At 42.3% G+C, this 19,531-nt stretch overlaps 1 long non-coding RNA gene across 3 annotated transcripts in view; it reads right to left on the bottom strand.

Annotated features, from left to right (window-relative positions):
- LOC136165534 (uncharacterized) overlaps nt 1–19,531 on the bottom strand; it is a 1,046,218-nt gene that overhangs the window by 1,019,819 nt on the left and 6,868 nt on the right. Inside the window, exon 2 of one of the 3 annotated variants that reach the window (XR_010662559.1) lies at nt 15,589–15,687. The exons of the other annotated variants lie outside the window; for them this stretch is intronic. This is a non-coding gene — a long non-coding RNA (uncharacterized lncRNA). The remainder of the gene's footprint in view (nt 1–15,588; nt 15,688–19,531) is intronic. 3 annotated transcript variants of the gene reach the window in all.

The following is a 19,531-nucleotide window of genomic DNA, read 5'->3' as shown; positions in this document are numbered from 1 at the left end:
GCAGTTCAACGTCTCAAGAAAACTTGTATTTATGCACAAAACTCTTCCCTTGGAGTGTACTTTCCATCAAGCCTTCTTAACACTTTTTGTACCCATTACTTTGTTCTCCCATCCTGAAACAGCCACCTGTAAGTCAGACTTACTTTCTTTTCCCTTCGTAAAATGTAACTTTATTTTTTATACCTTTTTTACTGAACACACACATCCTACTTTCTTTAAGCAACCAAGAATTTACCTTTATATTAGCACTCTATAGATTGGTGAACATAAATACCAGTGATAATTTCTAAAAAATTTCTAATGAACATCTCAGGATGGCATCAAACATTATTTATTAATAGTCTAAAATCTTTAGTTTCTCTGTAAGTTAGTATTCAGTAATGAATGTTTCAGAATCTTATTTTATTTGGAAATGACCAAGCTATTTAATAAACTTCTGCTATTAGTTTAGCACAACTTTAGAAATTTAGGTTACCAAAACCTAGAGAAACTGTTTTAGACAGATATTTTTAATCTTAATAAAGTTTAAAAGCTCATATCTCACTTACCTTCTTTTTTTTTAAGTTTCTTACTTGAGGTACTTTCCTTGCTGACAAACTTGTAACAGATATTACAGTATAACAACATTTAACTTATAATAAACCTAGGCATAATGAAAATATTTTACTAGATGTTAATTACTCTAAGACATGTCTATATTAGATAGGTCAACAAACAAACATTAATATCAGGTATTTAATATTGAATATTTTTTAGTTTACCTGAACCTGGAATTTATTGTTTAATTTAGAATTATTTGATTTGTAAGCACTTACCTTTTTTTTTAAGCCAATTAAATAGAGCTCTTTTACAAATTAACCTAAAAAATACTACCCAAAGACAAAGATATACCAAGACATATTTAGACAGACACAGTGCGAGATCTAGCTTCATATTTTAAGTTTGGTGATGAATTAGATATTATAATATAAAATTTACTAGTTTATAAAAAAGTTGAAATAAATAAAAATTTTTAAAGGCTTTTCCCCTTTTTCTCTCAGTCTCAGGAGTTAGAGATGGTCTAGATAAGTGTTCCCTGGTCTCAAGGCACAGGGAAAGAAAATCAAGTTCTAACAAAAAGCAAAATAGCCATCAAAAATCACAACACAGAACACAGAGTTAAAACACACACATATAAACCTGGCAGTCCTCATCAGACACTCCCTTAAATACAAGAATACAGTCTCTCAGAAAACCTTCTAGATAGACACAGAACTTCAGATGTCTTCAAAGATTTTAAGGAGGAAAGGAAAAGGAGAAGGAGGAGGAGGCGGGAAAGGGGGGGGCAAAAAGGGTGGCCTTACAGACGTCTCCTGCCACCTGCAGGTACCCAGGCATCCAGAGAAGGGAGGACTGGAACTCGGCCCTACCGGAATTCGAGTTCTCTGCCAAGAGGAGGTGATCAGTCTCCAATCCTCAGCTCAAGCTGAGGCCCTTCGACCAAATTACTGGGGGATTAGAAAAACGGGAGGGATAGGAAGGGCTAAGGAGAGGACAGAGAGAGGGAAGGGGAAAGAGGTCAATAAAGTCTCTTGTTCCTTACTAGTCGGGGCACTCTGGCCAGTTGTCTGTGTCAGGAGGAGACCAGGGACAAAAGGGTCCCAGTTGCGGCCGCTGGGTCTGGTCCATTGGCAGGTAAGCTGGCCTCTGAGTACCCTGAGTGGTCAGGATGTCAGTCTCAGGGAAGAAGAGTTCCCACCAGTTGCAGGAAGGGGGACCCCTTCTAGGGCCCGTAACTGAGCTCTTATAAATGAATTGTCGGAGGAGACACATGTGCTGAGAAAGCAAGAGATCTCATTGGAAAGAGCACCGGGGTGGAGGGCAGGAGGGTAAGGGAACCCAGGAGAACTGCTGTCTTCTGGAAAACAAGGACATTGCTCTTGGACAAAGGGGGAAAAGGACTGAACACTGGTCTTTTTAACTTTAATTCCTCTGTAGTTAAGAAGTTGCATTATGATTCCAATAAAAAGTTGTCTTTCTTTTAACTCACTGTTACCCATTTTTGTTGCTAATTAGAAGAAGAAAAAAAGAGAAAAAAGGAAGAGGCTTAATTTAGGGAAGGAAACTGAAACGTACCCACTTTTCTTACCCTACCTTTCTTATGTAGGGGGGCCTGTAGCGCCCTAGTAGGGTTGTAAAGAAGAAACCTAAAGCCTACCCACTTTCCTCACCCTACCTATCTTATGCAGGGGGCCCTGCAGCACCCTAGTGGGGTCCTAGCCGTCCTGAAAACTGAACAATGGGGGGGGGCTTACCTTCGGGTTCCCTGTTCGTGGTGCCACTTGCCGGGATCCAGCCTCGACATGATCCAGGGGGTACCCTCAGGATGAACGGCGTCGGCGAGAGAGAGAGAGAGAGACGTGAGACTAGCCTTGATAGGCCCAAGTCTGTGTTTTACTTTCTGACAACCGGTTTTATACCCTTTCACAGAATGTTTTTAAGGTACAAGATGTTTACTCATGATTTCACAGGATTAGCATTACATCATTTTGAATTTTAGGAAAAGCAGGATTTTTTTGCTTTCTAATTCTATAGTAATTTTTAGCACATGATCTTCTGGCCTTGAGGCTATTAACATTTTATGCAGGTCAAGTGATTGTAAACCTATTTTCCGATTTTATGGTGACCTTAACTGAAAGGTAACAGGGTCATAGGGAAACAGTACAGAGTAGAATTATATTCTTGTTAATACAAAAATTAATCTTACCGCAAAAGTTGTCAGTTGCGTTTATCTAAGAAGTTTACCCCATACAGACTCTGCGGCTTCAGTGAGGCAGCTTCTGCCTAGTATTCCTGGCTAACAATTAACAACCGTCTCATTGTTACCACACTAGGGCTAAGTTCTTATTTGTCTAGATCTTTAACTATATTAACAATGGTTTTTATAACACAACCTTAGCACATTAAAGGCAAAAATACAGCAAGCAAAACACAGCAAGCAAATCACAACCCAATAACCACCTATAGAATAATTTTCTTATGTTTTCTAATAGGACTCCTTTACCCCTTAAAAGGGCTCTATGTCTATTAGGGCTTTTATATAATCAGGTTCTTCATGCTATTTTATGATTAGGATATTATAAGCAATCATGCATATTAGTACCAAGCGCATAAATGCATTTGGCTAACAAAACTACCAGCAGAGGTGTTTGAATTAAAACACTCCTTTCACCCTGAATAATCTCATAAAAAACTACCACCTGGGAAACTTATTGATTAAAGTTCTAAATTGATTCTTACTTGGGAAGAGATCGGGGAAGGCCTTCCTGTCTGTGTCAGAGAAATTAGGGAGTAGTCCATTGAGGCAGGCATCAGAAAGACAGATATCATCTTTAAGGTTAGAGCCGGGGGCAGCTTTTCAAAATTCCTGAAAACCTGATCTGCCTTGCCTGTCAGGCTTTCTCCTCGTGACCTTGTCATGGGTGGGATCTTGTGAACTAGCCTTTTCGAAAACCCCTGAAAACCTGATTCGTCTTGCCCATCAGGTTTTCTCCCTCATGGCCTTGTTAGGGGTAGGGTTTCGTGAGCTGACTTTTTCGAAACCCCTGAAAACCTGATTCGCCTTGCCTGTCAGGATTTCTCCCCTATGGCCTTTTTAGGGGTAGGGTCTCATGTGTTGGCTCCCGGCAACAGGCGGTGCTGCTGGGCTTGCCCAGGAGCTGCCTGACAGACTCTGGCTCACCCGAGCTCTCTGACGGTGCAGGGGGCAGGAACAGACGTGTGCATGTGGTTCTGCCTTGGCCTGGGAGTGTGGAGCCCCTCGCTGGCCCCCAGGCTCAGGGGCAAGGACCCTGAGAGAGGACCACCCTGAGGCGTTTTTTCTTAATAGAAAAATACTGCAAAAATTGTTTAAAGTATCTAGAAATATAGGCAGGGCCAGTGTCTGTTTTAACAGAACTAGGAGTTTATGGTGGAGGTTTCTGTGTCTAGGAATACAAAAACTCAATATTTAGAATCAGAGACTATATTAATGGGGTAAGGATATAGGCAAATAACTTGAATAAGAGCATATCATTTATTTCATTGAGCAGAATGAAATTTAGTGTAAAAGACTTGTATTTTTCAACAGACCAGAAAGAAGCTTCGGCGTTTTTTAGTCCCATTTATATAAAAAAACCTCAGCTTGTGGTATAGGCTGTGAGTTGATAATGCGAGAAATAATAAATCTAGTGTTTTTGAAGAAATTTCACAGCTTACCAGAAGGATCATGATATGAAATTTTTCTACAGTATTTTAGAAAAGTTATTTGGAAACCAGTATATGTTGGTAATGTGTTCTCAAATCGAGACTTATTCGTAATAAGGTTTTATTAAAGTATAAAGGAGATAGAGAAAGCCTCTGACATAGGCATCAGAAGGGGGCGGAAAGAGTGTCCCCCTGCTAGTCTTTGGCCAGATGTCATATAACTACCAGCAGTCTGTTAATTAGAGAAAGGAAATGTCTCAAAACTGAAGAGAATAGCACCAGGCCCCTCACCTACAACATGTACTCTGCGAAAACCTAAGCACCGGGTGAGTTGTCTCCGGCCACAAAATGATTGACATGAATCTTGAAGAAAGGCAGGTTTTCTAGCAAATACACTTTCATTCACATAACTTAAGAGAACATTTGCATGAGTAAACATACCAGTTTGTCAAGTCTGAATATGAGTCTTAGGCAGAACCAACTTGAAGACAGAGTCTGGGGTAAATGTATAGCACATTAACACAGTATTTTAAGAGAAACCTCTTTGCAAATTCATATAGAGAAGAAGAAAAATTATACATACATATATATATATATATATATATATATATATATATATATATATATATATATATACACTTACTACAACTGACTTCCAGTTAGCTGTGGTAGAACAGGAAAAAGAATATCCAACTCTGTATTCTTAACATTATGAAAATATTATTCGTTTTATTGTTTACAGTCATCCAATTCTAACTTTCTGAAGTAAGCATTCAGAAAAATCAAAAAACTGTCTAACTACTAGGCGGTCTCCCATCCAAGTACTAACCAGGCCCGAACCTGCTCAGCTTCCCAGATCAGAGGAGACAGGGCACGTTCAGGGTGGTATGTCCTTAGACCGAGGCAGCTGCCAGGCGCCCTAAGAGCTCTGCATTGCACCTCCCTTTTTGTTCTGACCTGCTGGTCGGGCCTTGAACCGCAGCTCTCCACGGGGGGCGCGCGCTGCACTTGAGCCAGCCGCACGACCCGTGACTGGACTCCGGCCGGCCAGGCCCTGCAGCTCGGAGAGCAGCCGACGCCGCCCCAGCCCCGCACACCGCCACCCCCAGCCAGCACCCGCCTGGCCCGGCCCGGGGCGCTTCTGGGAACCTGAGCGGCCTTGCGAGCCTGCGGGAGCTGGGTGGGGCAGCGAGCGGCGCCGCACCGCTCCCCCCCCACCGCCCCCCACCATCCCGTTTGCTACTCAGGGTTCACGTGGCTCCGGAGGTGTGTCGCTTTGGCCCGGGGCCGCGGTCCTCGGAGCCTCCTGCGGGACACCTTTTCGGGATGGGTAGAAGCATTTCCCACTACAGACAAAAGAGCCCACACAGTGGCCCAAATCCTCCTCACAGAAATTATCCCCAGGTTTGGCCTGCCTTCATCCCTACAGTCTGATAATGGCCCAGAATTTACATCCAAGGGCACCCAACAACTTCCTCAATTCTTACAGACACCCTGGAAATTTCACATTCCATACCCTCCCCGGTCCTCAGGAAAGGTAGAAAGGATGAGTAGAACAATCAAAAAAACCCTTACCAAACTAACCCTCGAGGTACATCTGAATTGGAGTAAACTTTTACCAATTGTTTTCCTCAGAATACAGGCTTTGCCCAGAAAGCCCCTGGGGCTGAGCCCCTTTGAGGTGATGTATGGAAGGCCCATGCTCCCTCCTGGACTCCCCCCTGAGCCTCCTCCCATACCAAGCTTCCTACACTCCCCCCTCTGCTGACGCAACTCCGCAATGCCCTCTGGAAATACATCAGTCACAATCTGCCTGCCCCTGACCCCCAAGCCTCCCTGCCCCCTTTACAAACTGGGGACATGGTCCATCTGTCTGATCATCCCCAGGGTGACCTAACCCCACAGTGGCAGGGACCATTCAAAGTCATCCTCCTTGCCCCAACTGCAGCTAAACTCAAAAAGGTCGCCTCCTGGGTACACCTCTCTCGTCTAAAATGGGTCACCTCCAATCCTGCGCTGCCCTCCTTAAATGACACCTATCAGGTCTCCCGCACAGCACCCACCTCCTTAAAATTCACCCAGCGACAACCCCTGCCAACTATCGGAGAGGACACTGAATGACCTGGACTCTCTTCAACCTACAACTGCTCCTGACCCAACTACTACAAGACCTCTGGATCAGCGCCCCAACAGGAACTTCCTTCAAAGACCTGACTGCACTGGTGTCTCAACTGTGGCTCCAGGGAACCTTCTACAACCTGACTCCAGACGAAATTGATTTCTTTACTCTCATTCTCTACATCATTCTACATCCTAATGAGCACTGTTCCTCCTCAGATTCAAATCACCACCAACTTGGGGCCTTCTGCCCCTCACCCTGACTGACCTCTCCCTGTCTCTCTAACTATAGCTGCACTCCTAATCTTAATCCTTGCTGTAGGCCTAGTAACTGTCTCCCCTCAGGACTGGCCACCTATTCTTCATCTTTCCGTGGGTATCGTCTACATTGCTAGCTGGGTTCTACTCCTAGGGTGCTATTTCCTCTGTACTGTCTAACTAACAGCCCCATGACTCCCCTGCTCCTTATCCTTGCTGCACTCCCCAGCCTCCTGGCTACTCCCTGCCCCTGCTCAGACATTTATTCCTACGTACATTCCTCATGTTACAATACAGCTCCAAAACCATGCACCATGACATGAACCTCAGGGGCGGGAAGTCCAAATCCCTACTCACTGTCAAAGTACAAAAGAGAGGGAGTTTCATGAGTACCTGCCATAAGCCAAATGGAAGAAACATATGTTTCTATCCCATTACCCACTGGGGGTACTCAGACGGGGGTGGGGTACTAGATCAAAATCGGGAAAAGAAACAAGAACAAGTTACAAAGAACATAATTTCCCGGTTACAGTTGACCCCTGAGCCTTACAAACACCTAGACCTCCTTTCCCAATTACGGCCTCTCCTAAAACCTACCTCTGGCAACCAACACCTTCCCCGCCTTCTCAACTCTTCCTTTCAATTCTTCCAGTACACACCACACACATCCCAGTGTTGGATATGCATGTCACTGTCTCCCTCACCACACAGAGCCATTCCCTTACCCTCAACCTGGCTGTCACAGGGCAACTGTACTTCCCCTTCCCAACAGAAAACTACACAACTCATTGGGCCAGTCTCTGACAATGTCCTTACTCTCAGCCTCTTCAAACCTAACCTGTATTGACTACTCTAGTCCCAACTGCACTGGTCTTACAAACTCCACTCCCTCCTTCTGTTCCACTTGGGTTCTCTGGAACAGCACAAATAATTGCACCAATCCAGGAATCTTCATTCTCTGTGGGACCTATGCATATTCATGCCTCCCCTTAGACCCCCCTGGACCCTGCATCTTGGTCTTCCTGACCCCAGGCCTAACATTCCTCGAAGAGGGAGAGCTAGAACAAAGAGTTTACCCCCCAAGGGGAACTTTCCCACAGAAAAAGATGAGCTGTCATCGCCCCCCCCCCCCCCCCCCCCCCCGCCTCCTGGTTGGGACTGGCATAGATAGCAGCAGCCCTAAGGCACCGGGATGGGAGGCATCTCGACCTCTGCCCATTTCTATTACAAGCTGTCCCAAGAACTTAATGAAGACATGGAGCAGGTAGTAGAGTCCTTCGTTTCAATCCCAAAACAAATTAACTCATTGGCTTCTGTGGCCCTACAAAATAGGCGAGCCCTGGACCTTCTCACTGCAGAAAAGGGAGGGACCTGCCTTTTCCTAGGAGAGGACTGCTGCTATTTTGCTAATGAAACGGGGATAGTCCAGGGTCGAGTCAGAGAACTTAGAGACAGAATTGAATGCCGCAGAAAGAGTTAGAAAACCTTTACATTCCCCAAAACCTGTTCCCACAGATCCTCCCTTGGCTGCTCCCTTTCTGGGGCCATTAGTATTTATCATTCTATTCCTCTTATCTGGACCCTGTCTCTTTAATCTCTTTCAAAGGTTTCTCCAAGAACGGATTCGGGCCATCTCTTGAGATCAGGTCAAGACTGTTTTCTTCTTCTCGAGAGCCTCACCTCAAGCTCAGAAAAAAGGAGACTGTGGGTCCTAGGACGATCCTCCATTCCAGACCCAAAACCGTCGCACCATCCGGCAGGAAGTAGCCAGAGAGATCAGGCGCCCTTCTCCCCCCCCCCCTTTTTTTTATGATTTCAGGGTCTGGAATGAAGGAGTCTTTTGGGCCTAGAAAAGAGAGCAACAGTCTCAAAGGCCCCTTGCTGAATCATCTAACTTTGGAGAAAACAAAGCATAATTTTAGTTCCATCCTGATGCTCCAGGCCAGTTGCATCTATCTGGGACTTATCACCCCCTGTCCGGAAACCTACCACCCCCTACACCCGCCCAGAAGACTTATCACCCTCTGCCCAACTATAGAGTGTCATCTCAACAAAAGAATACTTAAAATATCCCGCCTGATTGACGTTTCCCTTATTGCTTCCACAAACCTCCCTATAAGTATGAAGCCTCCCTGATCCCTCTCGGTGCTCAGCCTTGTCGTTAGGCCGACTGTCGCCCCTCCTTGCCTGAACAAAGGCAACCTACTTCTGTTGAGGTCGGCTCTCCTTTTCTGCCTGGCCGGAACTATGCCTTACAGATGTCACTGAGGGTGGTGCTTTCTGGAGATCTTTAGCGCAGCCATGGCCTGTATTGGAACGTCTTCCTCTTGGAGCTTTTGTTGTTTCCATTTTGAATGTCGGGGGCCCCCTTGGGTCGAATTTTCCGAGGAAAAAGTTTGTTGGATCCACCTGGGGAAATACAAGCATATCCTTTTCCCTGTAAGATTAGTTTCCCAGATTTCCATTGTTTCATTAACCCGTCTTGGTACCAAATGGGCAGGGGAAGAGACGTGTCCTTCAGTTCCTCGAAATGCCTTTCTGCCCTGGTTAAAATATTTCCCTGTGGCAGGTTTAAAAACTTTAAAACGAATAAAGCTGTATTAACAATAGTGATGGGTTGAGAAAATATCTTATGTTGGAATCTAGTAAAGTCTGCTCTGGATAAGGAAGACAGCAGTGTTCCTGTGTATTCCCCTTTCTTTAAGTTCTTTTTATTTGTAACTTTAGTGTGTGAGGTGCTCGTTCGACTATGTCTCGTGTCTGTGGATTATAAGGAACACTTATAATATGTTTAATAGAAAAAGATTGTAAAAATTGTTTAAAGTATCTAGAAATATAGGCAGGGCCAGTGTCTGTTTTAATAGAACTAGGAGTTTATGGTGGAGGTTTCTGTATCTAGTAAAACAAAAACTGAATATTTAGCACCAGAGACTCTATTAATCGGGTAAGGATATAAGCAAATAACTTGAACAAGAGCATATAATTTATTTTGTTGAGCAGAATGAAATTTAGTGTAAAAGACTTTGTATTTTTTAAGAGGCCAGAAAGAGAGAAGCTTTGGCATTTTTAGTCCCATAAGAATCACCTGGGCCACTTACTGGATTTCATTTTGTTATCTAGTGCCTAGCACAGTTTCTAGGACAGAGTTGGAAATTAATAAATGTGTACATTCCTGGTATTATAGTCTAAAACTTGCAACACTAATAGTTGCAAACTTAAATGACCCTAATGGTTGTAGAATTTTCTTGCATCTACAAAAGACAGTCCTAGCTGACTGGGCTTAGGAATTTTTCTTCATCTACTTGGGACTTCTTTCCTCCTATCCCTCACTGTCAGATCCCTTGTGCTACCTGACTGCATCTATCCACAGTCTACACACCTAGTTTCTTCTTTGGCTCCAACGCAAAGTCAGAGGCTAGGAGTGAGAAGGTAATCCCCTGTGGCTACATCCCCACAGTAACACCCCCATAGGCCCCATCCTGCTCCTCACCTGAAAGCCCCTGCCATAGCTCCTGGGATGAAATGCCCCGGGTAGCCTTCCTACCTGAAGAAGGAAGAGGAACAAATACTGAGTCTAGATTTCACTTGGAAATTCAGATGATTAATGTGGGTCAGTCCTAGTCTACAGTTCATTGGAACACAGGGACATTTAGAGAAAACATTTGTGGGAGCTTAAAACTGGATTAGTTTTCCTGTTTGTTCATTATTTTTCTCATTATTATGAGTGTTAAAAAAAACCAAAAAAACCACCCAAACTTGAAATTTCACCAATGCTGGATTGTATTGAGGAGGGGAGAACTCACAAGTGCATACTCAATTTCACAGGAACCTGGGGAGCAAGGGAAGAGAATCAAGTGGGCTAGGGCCTGTGGGGAGAAACGTGCAGCTGGGGGCCGGCGGAGACCAAGTACACACAGCCTCCCAAAATGACGGTCTCAAGGGGACAGCACTCATTCTCAGCCGTTCAGGTTCTCTGCGTCTTAAGAAACTCACAACTTTGTCACTTTTAAGATAAATGATGAATGAAAATGGTAAGGGTGGCAGAGATGCAAAGCGGGGCCTGGAATGAAAGGTAACATAAACAGCACAGAAAGCAAGGGCACAGCTACACCAAGATGGAGACTCAGTGCGTGCTTCTTGCTTGTGGCACGACTACAGCTATCCAGGTTCACATGAGATGGCTCAGCATGATGCAACTTACAAATACCACATGTGCAAAATGAACCTAGAAACCAAAGAGAAACCATCACATGAAAAATGGGGGCCACAGAGGCAGGTTCTGTAAGGTTCAGAGTATGTGAGAATACATACTGAGTAATCCTTCCAAAATTAATGGAATGCTTTCTAACATAAATTAGAGAATAATGCTTTTTCCATTATTGACGAGTTTCAGAGATACCAAACACACTGCTTATCATGAAAATCCAGTAAAGTACGGATGACCATGAAGATAAATGAGAATCTTAATAATAATTCCTTCCTGCGTCCATCAGAAGTGACTGAGTTCAAAAATAATTACAAAGCTCCACATCATCACATCTCAAAACGATTCAAATTACCCTCCCACCAACTGTCACCCAGAGTCTACCTTGACAATATTGGCAGGAGTGGCCCATTTATTTAATTATTTTCACCCATCTCTGGCTAAGATTTTAAAAACCCAAGTTAGGCTATAAAAGGGTAGCAGTTTCTGTCACTTAGGACATTGTCTTCTCTTGAAACCAGTCACTTGCTACAAGGAAGAAACAGATGGTAATAGAAGTTAGTGACCTTATATCCTAATTCAACAATGACAAAAAATCTTCAGGATTCTTCTATGGCATTAAGAAACATTTTTATCTTACCGAGTTCATTCATTGCATGTCTATGCTCTTCATCAAATGAAAGTTTCATTAGAACACACACAGCAGGACAGATCTGATGTTCAACAGGAGCTGGCACTGAAAAATAAAGTTGACATAAACCATAATGCTTTGTTTTCTCAAAGTAGTGATGTTTATTATACCTAAAAAATACTGAGTTTGCAGATATACTTCTCATGCATGGTAGCTTAGTGAATCAACAAGTATTTGCTGAAGAGATGAATAACTACTATACACATGGAAAGGAAAATACAGGTAAAGGGCTTTCCTTGGTTCTGTAAAAATGTTTACCCCTCACCAGCCTTTCACCAAGTCTGCTGGACTAACTCCCATGTAGGTTTATGCTATAATTCAACTAATAACTTAAAAATTATACTGGTTATTTGAAATAATAAAAACATTTTGGTATAAAACTATTTATTTATAATTTATATTTTCAAAGCTGAAAGGCACATGGCTGTATAGAAATGTATAGAGAAACCTAGTGCAACTCTAGTAGAGAAAGTTTATTATATAGACACCAGATAGTAAATAAAAATTTAAAGGAAAAGTGTCTAAGAAAATGTACTTACACATTTAGTGCTATACATAAAGTTTCAAAACTGTTACTTGAAATAAAAATTGAAAAACCAAGTCTATTTTTCAGAAGTAATAGTATTTATTCTATTTAACTTGTCTGAGAACAGGTATTAAGAGCACACAATACAAGTCATTACATAATTGTGGACAGCCAAAGAAAACAATCCAGAAAGATAATGTTCTCCCAGTAAAGCAACTTATTAATTCTCCCTAGCCCTAGGACAAACAGAAAGGACATTTCTGCTATATTCTTACTGTTGAAAATTTTTTAATTTTAAATAAATTCACCTTTATACCTAACCCTAAGAGAAATCTACTAAATCTTTATAGATCAAGTTCTCATCATCAGTCTTTCTCCTGCTCCCCCAATCAAGATACTGACTCGATAGTCCTTTGCTGTGTGTATGTCTATGTGTGGGTTCTTACCAGGTGAAAGGAGGTCTTCCCTTATATACTTACTGCTTTTGGTTCTTCCTATAGGAATGAAGTAACTTATCTCCTCAAGGGTCCCAACTCCCATGATCCCTGCTCCTGGGGGAGAGGGTTTCTCCCTGAGAAAAGAGCTGGGTGGCTGATCACCCCAGCAGCTGGGGCCCCAAGGCCTGAAGACAGGCAGTGAAGTGGGAAGGACACTGGGCTGAGGGTCAGGGGGTCTGGCCTCTGGCCCTGGATCCCCCACCCACTACCTGTGAAGCCACAGGCAAGTCTTTTGGCCTCTCTGAACCTCAGTCTCTTCATCTGTAAAATGAAGATGATAATATCTTCTCTTCCTACTTCACAAGGCTGTTCTAAGGATCAAATAACAGATATAACACAGCTCTGCATCCACTGAGTAAAGCGATATGCAAATATAAGAGAATGGCTTGGTCACTCACAGCTGAAGGAACTTACGTAAAGTCACTTTCCTGAGCTTAATCTCAAGAGAAGGAGAACATAATCGCTCAAGTTCTTTCTAGATCAACTATGCTATGACTGTTTAAGTCTACTTTGATTTTCTGTTATTTTCTGGTTGTACTGTAGTGCACACAACATTTCCCTTTGCTAACTTTTTTTCCTAGGGAAATAGAGAAATTAAGCTTTAAACTATGTGAGCGGTGCAGGTGGCTAATATGAATTTCCCACTCTGATTCATAAAGACACCGTCCTAATTAAAAAACTTTTCATTTCAAAAACTTTTACATTTGCTTTGTCACATGCACCATATGGAACATACTTGGATTTTTGTCCTGGTCCATGCCTTGTTCATGGGCTTCTTGCCACTCCCAACAGGTTTCACAGTAAGCTCGTATCTGTTCCAAAAGATGAAGGACTCGGATTTCACGCCTGCCTCTCTTGTCATCAGGCTGTGAGTGAATGATGTTGTGGAGTGCTGCACTGGCCCTGGCCAGAGCCTCTTTACCGCCCCAGGAATTGCTCAACAACACAGAGTCTTTGTCATTGCCATGTAAAAGCTGGATGAGGAGAGGAAGACATCCAGACTGTCGCATGGATATACAGCTGTCTTGGGAGCTAGACATAGCTAGCAAAGTTCACGACATATCATCCTTATCATGAGTACCAAGCATTGACAACAATGAATACACCATTTCCACCTGTGGGCCAAATGAGTTTAGAAACAAAATTATGACTTTAATAGCCAGAAGCCAACACCAATGAAGTGATGAATGGGATATTAGCTGTAACTCAAACAAAAACAGAAACAAAAACAAAAATCTCTTTCCAGGATGAAGTAATGAGCGTTATTTCAAAATCCATATTGCTATAATCATTATCACCATCTTCTTTATGAGTAAATATTAGTAGTGGTAGTATATAGTCATAAGGAGACAGTAGGTTCTTGCATACCTAAACTGCTATTATCTGGATCAGTGGGTGAAAATCTGTTATCATAATGAAAGACAATCAACTGATTTTTCTCTTTCTCACATCTCCCCCACCCACCACACACACACATACCTACCAACACATACAGAGCAAGAAATGTGGTTTATCTAAAATTCTTTACACAATTAAAAATTTTACTTTTTAAAATCTACAACCATAATCAGTAAAGAGAAAATGTTTTTTAGCAATTACTATTTACTAAGTACTGGTTCTAAGCAATTGCTAACCGTCACCAGATTATAATATTGTTAAAATTATGATATCTCCCTTATACATGTAAAAGTATTTTGTCATAAAGGGATCATATAGGGATGATCCCTGATCATATAGAGATACAAAGTCAATATTCTTATTTAATTTTTTTTTAAGCAGCTGGTAAGCATCATTACTCCCTTCCTGTAAATTCCAAGAATTTACTCAGAAGCAGATCAGAAACAGGAAATAGCACCCAGTCATCCTGTCCTGTGATCAACCGCATTTTTTAAAAGCAAGAGCTACTGTGTGAAAGTTGAGGCTATTATAGAAATGCATCATATCTATAAATTAGTGGTTCCAAACCAGGGGCAACTTTAGCCACCTTGAGACTCTTCTGGTAATGTCCTACTATTTGCAAGTGAGCTGTGTGACACAAGCAAGTTACCAGAGTTCTCTGAGGTCCAGCTGTCTCAGCTGCCAAACGGAGTAATTTACCTAATAGGGTTTTCTTTGTGAAGATTAACTAAAGTCACACATGTATACAGGACAGTAGCTGGCATTCAAAAATGTAGTAAGGTCTTAATATTATCATGCAAAAATCACTCCAAAAGGAAATGGTATTCAAGCTGCCAGTTTTCAAGCAATAGTACTCTTATATATTAAAGGTTTTCTTTACAGTAAAAACTACTCATGTTGGACAGACTGGGGTGGAATTCTAATTTAATTACCATCTTTTTGGCTTTAGTATTCTCACTTAAAAGAGGGGCAAGAATAATACATTCAAAGGGTTTTGGAAAAGATCAGAGATAGTTTACGTACAAGTCTTAGCAGTTACTGGCATATTAGTGATCCCAGGTAGTAACTATTGTGAGTTACTAAAAGGATTAAGTTTTATATTAATAATATCACTGCTACTCTAAAATTCATTTCTTATATCGACATTAGTTATGTAATGCTTTTCCTCAGAGCCATTATATTACTAAAGTAAAGAAAGAGTATGTAGAATATGCTATGAAAACAAGGAAGTATTTAGATGTAATGGAAAATATACTGTTTAAAAAATAGTCCCCGTGCTCCAAATGTAGTGCTTCAAAGGAGGCAGACACAGACTGCATGGGCAGGCGCGAGGGCCCTGGGTCAGAAAACGCTCTGTAAAGAAGGAAAGCCCAAGAAGAGCTCTGCAGGCTGGCGAGGACCCTGAGGGTCACTGTGCAGCAGGGTGGGAAGTGGAGGGCTGCACCACTGCAGCCAGGGCAGCCAGGCAGAAAGTCACGGGGAGGGGAGAGCTCAGGGGGGCGAGCCAGCTGTGGGCTGCACCTCAGGATGCTTGCAGAGACCTGGCTGTCATTTCTTTAAGAGACTGCGATGATGGAAACAAAAGAATACTTAAGCCAAAATTAAAAGAAGCATGAAGAATGTTTCAGTAGAGCACTCAGAGTTCTAGCGACAAGACTCTATAATCCGTTACCTTGGTTCCCAGATGACTGGTCAGCCTTCAAGGAGCTTAATGTGTGCTACTAGAGCTCAAAACACTGGCTGTTTCATGATCTATTCGTGTACTTGACCCCTAGAAATTAAGCAAATTATAGACAGTATAATTTAGATTATAGATAAATATAGCTAGCTTCATGCTAAGATACTCCAAATGAACTGTCTTTAGGGTAAATAGCTAAATATACCATTAAAGTGTGAACATTTATAACTGCTCAAAATGAGTATTTTTATCTATAAACTTGAGTAGAATTTTAGAAAGACTGAAGGAGGAAAAAAAAAAAACTGTTGTAAAAGACAAAGTACAATGTAGAAGAAACCAAACACTGAAGACATTCTAAGAGTAATATTCTTTCCCAAATCAAAAGGCATGAAACCATATTCAGCTAAATATACACTGGCTGGAAGAAAGCCCCATTGAGTGATGAAATGCTTCCCAAGGCCCACTAGACTTCACACTCCAGGATGTCTGGCTCTAGGTGAGTGACCACACCATCGTGGTCATCTGGGTCATGAAGGTCTTTTTTGTGCACTTCTTCTGTGTATTCTTGCCACCTCTTCTTAGCATCTTCTGCTTGTTATGTCCATACCATTTCTGTCCTTTCTTGGTGCAATGCTAGTCTGTAGGAATGTAAGTGAGTAAGACACCCCCACCCTCGCTGCATATGGAGCCTGGACAGGTTGCTCAACATGTAAACACACAGTGCCGTGACGAGCGCAGGTGTGCAGACAGGAGTGGCGGGCACTCAGCTCGGGATTGTAGAGTAAAGGGCTGTCTGACTGTGAACGACAGAGAGGTGTCTCCTTAAAAAAGAGGAGGGTCAGCCACACAGCAGCTCAGATGAGGCAGAGGCCCTAAGCACAGGTCACAAAGAATGTGTACGTGTGTGTGTGCCTGTGAGAGAGAGAGAGAGAGAGAGAGAGAGAGAGAGAGAGAGAGAGAGAGAGAGAGAGAGAGAGAGAGACACAGAGAAACTGACTCACTTGGAGATTAAGAGCTTCTTCTGATTGCAATAAGGAGGATGGAGTTGAGGGACCAAGACTCAAGATAAAGAGAGCAGGTGGGAGACTTTTAAGGAAATTTTGGCAAAGGGCTGCTTTTGATCTACAGGAGGAAATGAATGACTCCTTATGCTGAAGCAAGCATACTGTCTTTAAGGATATCTAAATACTTTGACTGTTTCTGGTAGTGAGGATGTAACACAACCCGTAAGGAGCCTTGTCTTCTAGAATTCACCACCTTGTGAACTACTCCTGTGGTTAAGTGTAGGCCAGATTTTGTGTAAGGCTTTTAGCGAACAGACTGCTATAGATATGATGAGAAGTCACTTTCAAGATAAGTTTACAAAAACTGTGGCTTCCATCCTGGACACCCTCTCTTGTTCTTCTCTGAGGGATTGCCAGATACTACACTATGAACTGCTCTTTGCAGAGGCCTTGGTGGCAAGAAATGATACCACTGGCCGACAGCCTGGACATCTCAGGCCTGCTAACAGTCATATGGTGAGTTTAGAAGCAGATCCTCCCATCATCAAATCTTGAAATGACTGTGGCCCCAGCCAACATGGCGACTGCAGCCTATGAGAGACCCTGAACCAGAGGCACTCAGCTAAGCTGCACCAGGATTCCTGACCTACAAAGACAATAAATGGTTGCTGATTTAAGCTGCTAAATTTGTCAGGCAGCAATAGATAACTAACATATTGTTTGAAACAGAAGAGAAACAAGAGGTTACATTACAAAGCAAGGAAAAACCCATGTCTACGATGAAACATGCTCTGACATTCATTTCAGTGTAGACATCAATCACCTTTAAGCTTCAGACTTAGTATCTTTCTATATAGATTCTTGATTTTGGGACACTCTCCACTCTGCTCTCCCAAACTCTCTAGCTAGAAACCTAGATGGATTTATTATAAGGAGATTCCAAGAGAACATTCCCATACCCATACTACCTATAAGCCAGAACTTGAGTCTTGAGAATCTTTCCTGGGCCTTTTTATTATGATTAAGTCTGCACCAACATCCTTCAGAGGGACCAGAGAAGCAGTAACCTGTAAGAAATGGTTATCGTTGTTCGGTCGCTAAGCCAAGTCTGACTCTCTGTGACCCCATGGACTGCAGCATGCCAAGCTGTCCTTCACTATCTCCTGGAGTTTACTCAAACTCATGTCCTTTGAGTTGGTGATGCCATCCAACAATCTCATCCTCCTTTGCCCCCTTCTCCTCTTGCGCTCAATCTTTCCCAGCATCAGGGTCTTTTTCAATGACTTGCCTCTTTGCATCAGGTGGCCAAAGTATTGGAGCTTCCGGATCAGTTCTTCCAATGAATATTCAGGGTTGATTTCATTTACTATTGACTGGTTTGATCTCCCTGTAGTCCATGGGACTCTCAAGAGTCCTCTCCAACACCACAGTTCAAAAGCATCAATTCTTCACTGCTCAGCCTTCTTTACAGTCCAAATCTCTCATCCGTATATGACTACTAGAAAAACCATAGCTTTGACTATATGAACCTTTGTCAGCAAAGTGACGCCTCTGCTTTTTAATATGCTGTCTAGGTTGGTCATAGCTTTTCACCCAAGGAGCAAGTGTCTTTTAATTTCATGGCTGCAGTCACCATTCGCAGTGATTCTGGAACCCAAGAAAATAACATCTGCCACTGTTCCCACTTTTCCCATCGACTTGCCATGAAATGATAAGACAGGATGCCATGATCTTCATTCTTTGAATGTTGAATTTTAAGCCAGCCTTTTCACTCTCCTCTTTCACCCTCATCAAGCGGTTCTTTAGTTCCTCTTCACTTTCAGCCATTAGAGTGGTATCATCTGCATATCTGAGGTTGCTGATATTCCTTCCAACAATCCTGATTCCAGCTTGTGAGTCTCCTAGCCTGGCATTTCTCATGATGTACTCTGCATATAAGTTAAATAAGCAGGGTGACAATATACAGCCTTGATGTACTCCTTTCTAGATTTTTAACCAGTCTGTTGTTTCATGTCTGGTTCTAACTGTTGCTTCTGACCTGCATCTCCTTTTCAACACACATTAGAATCAAGCACTTCTCTATCTTCTGGTCCTCCTTTATCCACCTTTCAATATCCACTGCCATCAGAGGCACTCAAATGTGTGCCGAGGGGCCCAAGAAGGACTATGCCTGGCAGTTCAATCAGTACAGCTGGGACACAGTCAATTTCAACTACACTTGCTGGGTACAAATCCCTCTTCTATTATCTACTTGCTCACTTTAGGAAGGGACTCAAAAAACAGTATTTTTCTGAGAAAACAAAACAAAACAAAGTGACTCTAAGAAGTTCACCATAAAGGTAGCAACAGTCTCCAACTCTCTGTGAAACTGTGTAAGAGGGAGAAGAAGCAAAAGAAGCAAGCACCCTCCTCACCTTGCCTTTTTTCATACAGATGGTACACGGAAGTGGCCCAACAGTAGATGAGAAGTTTCTCTTTATTAAAGTACTACAGCTAATTCTACAACCCTTAGTGAATTAATAAAGGTAGACATTAAGTATAAATGCTGTGAATATCACAAAAAGATGTTATGTGCTTTCTGGTGGAAGACCACTATGCTACCTATGAAAGTCTCAGGCATAGAATGAGGGCCTGAGACCAAATCTGATCACATTGCTAGACCCAATACCAATTTACAGGGAATACAGAAGACAGAGAGATAGATCAAACTTCACCATGCAGATGTTCCTAGCAAAATTCAGACTATGGAAAACTTGAGAAGACAAATAACTTTGGTTATTCAATAAATATACAGCAAAAATCTAAGAGACAAAGAAGAAATCTATAGATTAAAAGAAACTTCAAAGACACACTAACCAATCTCTGTGCATGAACTTTATCTGGCCCTTGTGTCAAATAAATTTAAAAATTATGACATTTACGAAGCAACTGCA

Source organism: Muntiacus reevesi, chromosome 3, assembly GCF_963930625.1.
Source record: "Muntiacus reevesi chromosome 3, mMunRee1.1, whole genome shotgun sequence".
Classification (NCBI taxonomy): Eukaryota; Metazoa; Chordata; class Mammalia; order Artiodactyla; family Cervidae; genus Muntiacus; species Muntiacus reevesi.
The sequence above is the reverse complement of the archived record's forward strand: the minus strand, read 5'-3'. Positions and strand labels throughout refer to the sequence as shown.